The sequence below is a fragment of the Mixophyes fleayi genome, chromosome 3 (assembly GCF_038048845.1).
Source record: "Mixophyes fleayi isolate aMixFle1 chromosome 3, aMixFle1.hap1, whole genome shotgun sequence".
Lineage (NCBI taxonomy): Eukaryota > Metazoa > Chordata > Amphibia > Anura > Limnodynastidae > Mixophyes > Mixophyes fleayi.
The window spans coordinates 154,433,980-154,441,684 of record NC_134404.1 but is presented as its reverse complement, the minus strand read 5'-3'; positions in this window follow the sequence as shown (position 1 = coordinate 154,441,684).

Genomic DNA, 7,705 nt, shown 5'->3' with positions numbered 1-7,705 from the left:
ATGAGTTCTTTATGTTCAATTCACTGCAATTAGCGTCATTCACCGGGCATTGTAATTTTTCCTTGAATTGAAGACAGTCCGGACTGATTTGCAAATAGATTTGTTTATAGCTAAAATCCGCCCATCCCGCTTGTATAGTACACATTGAATTCAGTCACTGTATAAGAGCTTGTGAGAAATTATCCTCATATCTAGGTTTTGTTTTCCTTGCACTGATGGTTATGTATTTTCATAGAGCACTTTCAAAACCAATGAAGAAATTATATCTCCATCTTTTTCTCCTTTTCTTAGAAATTGACAGGTATATGGTAAAATAAAATGCTTACTTAATGTTGACCACAGCTTCAATGTGAAATCACACTCAGCACAAAAAATAGCAATTTATCACTCAGCAGCTAAACATGCTGAGCAGATCAACACCAGCTTTTGCTGTGCACGCAGACTAATTAAAACTGTTAACCAGTTAGAGGGATAACAAACTGGCACCAGAAAAAAACATGTTGTCTGTATAGAATAGTATTTACCAGCTCATGACCGTAACAAAGATGTAGTAATAGCATAGAGATAGTGCAAGCTTAACTTAATACATGCACTGCCAATTTATTTGATCTAGTTTTAAAGAATAACTCCACTTTCATGGTTTTTTTTACTGAAATATGTCTTTTTTTCCAAATAAAACCTCTATTTGTTACTGTTTTCACCCCTGATCTCCCTAGGACAGAGGTTTTCAATCCCAGTCCCAAAGAGCTACCAACACATCATGTTTTCCCCTTCTGTAGAAACAGGTGGGATAATTACTGGACCAGGAAAATAGATTAACTCACCTGCGCATAAGAAATCCTGAAAACATGATGAACTGAGTTTGGGCATCACCACCCTAGGATATGCTCCCAAGCTATCTGCCATCAGCACTATGTAGCTGTGACTATGTGCAAACTGTTAAATCCCTAGAAATTTTCACTGTCCTGTGAAAGCTGTACATTTGGGAAGTGCTGTAAAAGTGGATGTTCCAGGAAAAATGTTTGTATAATATAAAGTGTGTGATATGATTTCCCGATAGTCAGTACACCGACATTTAAAATGCGAAGACTGACACCCCGACAGGAGAGAAACAGCAACTTACCATTACACTGACACAGTAACTTCCCGTCCTCATCTGTTCCCGACTGCTGAAAATGACGTAATTGTAAAACGCGACTGTGAAATGTAGAGTTTTAAAGCGGCAATACACAGACCCGGCTTTTGACGGTAATGTTAAACCTTTCACTAGCCTCTAACCCTAACCCCTAACCCTAAAGTACTACTTACATGAGATGATAGTAAGCCAGGTCTGTGCATTGGCACTTTAACTGCAGTCGCGTTTTCAAGTGACATTATTTTCAGCGGTCTGGAACAGATAAGGTCGGGAAGTTACTGTGTCAGTGTAATGGTAAGTCAATGTTTCTCTTCTGTCAGGGTGTCAGTCTTCACATTTTAAATGTCACTGTCGGTGTACTGACTGTCGTGAAAGTGACTACCACCGAATATAAACGCCTTCCAACATTATACATTTCACCGTCACACAATCATATCTTTGTTCCCATATTTATTCCCAATTTAATTTTTATTTTTATTAAACCTGTGATGGAATTTAATAATTGTCATTTAAATCACCCTCAACATCAAATATTTAATTCAAGGGTTAATTATATTTGCAAATCAGGCAAAACATCTGTAGTATAACCGTTTGGTCCTTGCAACTAATTCAAGTGTTGTAGAGTATCTACACTATATGAAAAAATATATCTTAAGAATAAATAAGAATTGTTTATTAGAATTGAAGATGCATATGACTTTATCAGATACCATGGGATTTTCAGCCTCACAAATGGGCCCAAAAAATCTGCCACCAAAAAGGTTTTTTAAGATCTAAATTTTATTTGAAAATGTACAGTCTAAATGGGCATCAAGGCAAGGCAAACTGTACAAGAAGTCACAAATACACAGTTAAAGTAAAACAATTGCAGTACATATATTATCCATATGAAATGGAAGTATCTCTGGTCTTTTGAAGCACATAATTTATATTATACAGAAAAAAAGGGAAAACAACCAAAGAACTGAAAAAGTAAAGGTAAATGGAAGAGAGCATAACATGACTGTAGGGGGCATTGTTTTATGTTTTCACTTCTGCTGCCATGCGTATAGACTAATACTTCTTACAGAGTTCTGCAAAATACTGGAGAATAATATGTCACGGGCTGTGCTACTTGTAACCAGTAACTGTTGCCTGTAGCCATTGGCTCTCTCTCACAAGTCCAGTAAAATAGCTGCTCAAATGTTATTGTTTACTAGGACTATAAAAATTTTAATTGTATGCAGCTAAAATCCTATTATTTATGTCCAGATGTGCCAGTTTTCACTCTCTGCAATAACTTTCTGTATAAGTGGCAAAAAAGCAAAACATAATTTCATTTAATACCACACTACTTCAACAAATAATTCTATGAAAAATGTGTATATTTTTATGGATAAAGATAACAACAATTACTTCAGTTTCAATTTCAAAGCAAAGGATGCCAACATAAGCATTACAAGCAAGGTTTTGTGTTGCAAACAAATCTTCGAACATATCACACTAGACTGCACATGGCTTAAAAGACTGATGTACAATAGACTAAATAATTAGCATACCTAACGCTAGATGCCAATATACAGGGCCGCCATCAGAAATCGTGGGGTCCAGTACAAAGGAAGCAGGCAGGGCCCCCTGATGACCCCCCCATCCCCAATGAACCAGGGCCATCTTTCCGACAGCGCACGATGGGCAGGTGCCCGGGGGCCCAGGGGGAAAGGGGGCCCATGGAAATGAAATAAAAATCACTGAACTTAATCAGTTAAGTTCAGGTAAGTTAAGAGGGTCCCTAATATATATATATATATATATATATATATATATATATATATATATATATATATATTCACACACACACACTCACCATATATTGGCATTGTCCCTACAAGAATCACAACATTTCACAGACTCTCCTGCTCTCTCCTACCTGTTCTTCTCACTTTCCCCACCTGTGGCTGCAGATTTCTTTAGTTGCGGCTTGTCTGGATCCTGGAATGTTGGGGGCCCTAGTTGAATTTTTTTTTTTGCTACATTTAGAAAATTACAGCCAGCCCCGGCGTTAAATCAATTTCACCCACGATTAATAATTAGGTCTTTCTCCAACCCCAACATTAAAATAACAGTATTCACATTTAATAAATAATATATTATAACATACCTATACAGACCCATATAAAGCCGATGTCAGATGTTGTCCTCCTGAATACTAGGTGACTACCAAAAAAGGTTGGAGGATGGAAGCCTGTAGCAAGTGTATGCTGGAGGTGACTCTTTTACTTCACTGACTACATGTGAAGATTCGTCCAAAGTTTCTACCTCTGATTTAGAACCCAAAATGTCTAAACCAGTGGTTCCCAAACTTTTGCAGTTCGTAGCACCCTTAGAGTCACCATAATTTTTTCAAGGCACCCCTCCAAAATAATTACTGAGCAGTCCTGTTTTAGAAGTAGTTGGGTCAAAAAAATTTAATAAGTATTTAGGTCAGGACAGAAATACTTATTTAGTTGTATGCAAAAATGCCCCCTCTACATCCAGACACACTGACCCATCTGCATCCAGTCACTCTGCCCTCTCTCATGCTGCCCCCTCTGCCCCCTCTCATGCTGCCCCCTCTGCCCCCTCTCACGCTGCCCCCCTCCTCTGCCCTCTGTCACGCTCTCTCTCACTCTGCCCTCTGTCCCCTCCTCTGGCCTCTGTCCCCCTCCTCTCCCTCGTCACGCTGTCCCCTCCTCTGGCCTCTGTCACGCTGTCCCCTCTCCTCTGTCACGCTGTCCCCTCCTCTTACCTCTGTCACGCTGTCTCCTCCTCTGGCCTCTGTCACGCTGTCCCCTCTCCTCTGTCACGCTGTCCCCTCTCCTCTGTCACGCTGTTCCCTTCTCTGGCCTCTGTCACGCTGCCCCCTCTCCTCTGTCACGCTGTCCCCTCTCCTCTGCCACGCTCCCTCTCACTCGCTCCCCTCTGCCGCAGGAAAGCCAGAAGAAAACAAAACAAAACATAAACTCACCAATCCGCGCGGCACTGGGACTCAGCATTCTCCCTCTCTCTCACGCAGCTTGTCGCTATAGCGCGGATTGGTGAGTTTATGTTTTGTTTTTTGCTGACTTTCCCGCGGCACCCCTGGGAGCTGCGGCGCACATTTTGGGAACCGCTGGTCTAAACCCTAATGTTTGTCATGGGATCCACAGGCCTGTACAGAATTTGTCAGTTGTGCATTTTAAATATCCCTTTATTTACTTACCTTTGAATTAGCTTTTTTCATCTCTTCTCTTTTCTTTTCTTCTGTTTTCCTCTCTTTTCTTCTGTCTTCTTGCTTCTGTCTTGCTCCTCTCTGCACAGTTCCTCACTGAGTGTCAGGCATGACTTGATGATGTCAAGGGACGCCAGTGCTGTCATCACAGGTGAGTATTTGTGTTTTTTTTTTTGTTTTTTTTCCCCTCTAGCCCACTCCCCCCTGAACACCAGCACCCGTGGCCGCCCGCCCCCCACCCCCCCTCCCCCCACCGCTGGAACGCGCAGAAAAAAAAAAGAAATGAAAAAAAAAAAAAGAAAAGTTTAAAAAATAAAAAAGAAATGTGGGCCCGGGCCCGGGCTCACCAGGGGGCCATGTCGTGCGGTACAAGAGTACCCCCTGTACCCCCCTGATGGCGGCCCTGCCAATATATTTCAGATGACTCAATTAAGTTACTTCACTAGCACAGTGTTTCACATACAGCCTATCTATAACTCATCAGTGATAAGACTGATTTTCTTTTGCTGCCTATTGCAGTGATAGAATATAGATTATCACCGTGATATGCCAATAAAATATCAGCAGGGCAACTGAGTGATACTCAGCTGCCCGGTGACACTGGCCAGTAGCAGTAAGACTTACCCTATTGCTTTGCCGGGCCAGTCTCCAGAGCTATGCACAGAGGTTCCTCTTTTCCTGTACTAAATTCTACATATGGTACATTTTTAAGCACATTACTATTTTTATAGCTTCCCCTCCTCGTCACTTTAATCTCCCAAAGAGGCTAAAGAAAGGTTGGACACCCCTGCTATATACAGAGAGAGTGCAGAGATTTCCAGTTGATTAAGATGCATCTTTTTGAGACCAAAATTATTTATGAACTATGATAGTAAGATTACATTCTTCTCAGTCATTGGGTGAGGGTCCCTTACCACATCCACCACAGTGACATATATAATCATGGGTGAAACATAGCAAAAGCGGTCCGTCGATGCTGCTCTGTCCCCCTTAGCCCCCAATCTGCTCTCAAAACCAGGGGCCTCTTTTTAGCAACCCAATATCAGACATTTGTGGCGCTTAACAATACCTAAAACTTTCAATGCAGAGTACTTTATTGTAGAGTAGTCCTATAAATGTCTCTTACTACAGAAATTGGATAATTATCTTTCATGTTGAGTTTTAGAGATAATGTTTGTTTGCTGGTATTATTGTATATTAATAAAAATGAGAAATTGGACAATTTGTTGTAATGTAAAATAATATCAGCTTTCAGTTATTAAAAGACATATGTCATGTAGGTGGTAATTTTCCCTGTAGGATAAAAAAGCTTCAGCAAAATGTGTTGATGTGCATCTGCATAAATGTTGCCATAGGGGTCCCTTATGATTCATAAAATGTGAGAGCAGGTTGCACACTAATGTACAAATAAAACACTGACCCCAGCAGTTGTTATTATGAAGGTATATGTCAGCACATCTCCGCCTCTGTATTCTCTGAAAATTGGCATCAGCACTCATACTGTAAATTGGTCCCTGTCAGCAAATGTTATCCTTCCTTACAAAATGGTAATAAATATGAACAAATAGGAAACAATGCTATAGTACAGAATAAATGAATGAATGTGTCATCAGAATGCTCATGAGGTAAGTGGTCTCAATACAATGTTTTAGTAAGATGTTAAAAGGTCTTGAATCTCCTCTTAAAGTGAAATCAACTCTTGCAAACTGTCAATTTGTTTTACCTTCCATTGGTTAACAGAACACCATTTACTTGGGAAATAGTTTGTTTTTCACTACATGCTGCCATATTTCTGAGAAAGTCTATTAACACTTGCAACTCGATTTAGGTTGAGTTTTGTTAATAACAAAGTATACTTAAAGTATACTCGCTTTTAGTACCCAGTAAGTAATAGAGGGTTTAGCAGTATGACTCGGTGTCTACAGTTGGAAGTTTAGCTTCCCTTATTGTGAAGTACCTTTACTCTGTATTTCTCTATATACAAATCTGTCAATTAGGTAAATGATCTCACCCTAAAAAGGCTAGCACTGGTAAAGATAGAGCTTAGACTCTAGGGAAAGTTTATGGTGAACCTGGTGACTGGAAATAGGCTAACTCAGCTGTTACTGAAAGACACTTTGGGCTAGATTTACTAAACGGCGGGTTTGAAAAAGAGGAGATGTTGCCTATAGCAACCAATCAGATTCTAGCTGTCATTTTGTAGAATGCACTAAATAAATTAAAGCTAGAATCTGATTGGTTGCTATAGGCAACATCTCCACTTTTTCAAACCCGCAGTTTAGTAAATATACCCCTTTGGGACGTATTCAATTGTCGGCGAAAACGCCGAAAATCCTGCGTTCCGCGCACTATTACCATAATAGCGGTAATAGTGCGTGTAAAAAACGTTAATAAGGTAATTTTCTCGCTGGATTTCAGCTCGCAGCTCCCTGAGCCGCGTATTAACGGTAATAGTTTTTCCGCGGCACGGAGAACAAAGAATTGAATTTGCCCCTTTATGTCCAATCTCACCTGTTTTTTTTTACAGCTCTCTGGTAACCATTACAATCATGATTGTGCATCATGTATCTGTCATGCACCACAACATTCTTTATTATCACCTGGACAGATATAAACATGTAAGATTTGCCATTAAACCACATCACTTTAAACACCTTGCTTATACTTGCCAACTCTCCCGGAATGTCCTGGAGACTCCCGAATTCTGGGTAGGTCTCCTGGACTCCAAGGAGAGCTGGCAATTCTATAGCATCTGCCCACTTCACTAGGAAGATTTTGAGCCTCTATGATACGTTTTAACGGGAATCGCATAATTTTGGCCTGTGGTAAAATGACGAATTTGCGTCATTACGTGATGGGACGGGGCCAAAATGATGCGATTTGCAGAGCCCCACCCCTCACCCCCCCAGACTCCCGGAGGCCAACCTGGAAAGGTTGCCAACTATGACCTTGCCACTAAGTATGTTTAACCTACATTATGGCACTTGGCTTACTGAGGACTGGAGAAACAGGCTTGCAGCATTGTCTGATCTATGTGCACAAGTAACTTAATTTTGCTGCATTTTAATCTTTTTCTAAAGTCACACTAGGTCTAAAACACAAGTAAGAACCATACCCTAGAGTCAGTGGTGGAAGTGGCGGTATATTTGGTGGTGTGCCATACCGTCACTTCTCTTACTACCTTCATTGTAAAACTATAAAATTCTATTAACTTGCATTCTCATATTTTTCATACCACCACTTCTAAATTTCCACTTCGACCATTTCCTAGAGTCAAATTAAGAGCAATAATGGGGTCCATTTGTTGAAGCCATAGTTCATTAAGATCCCCAGTAAATGAGCCT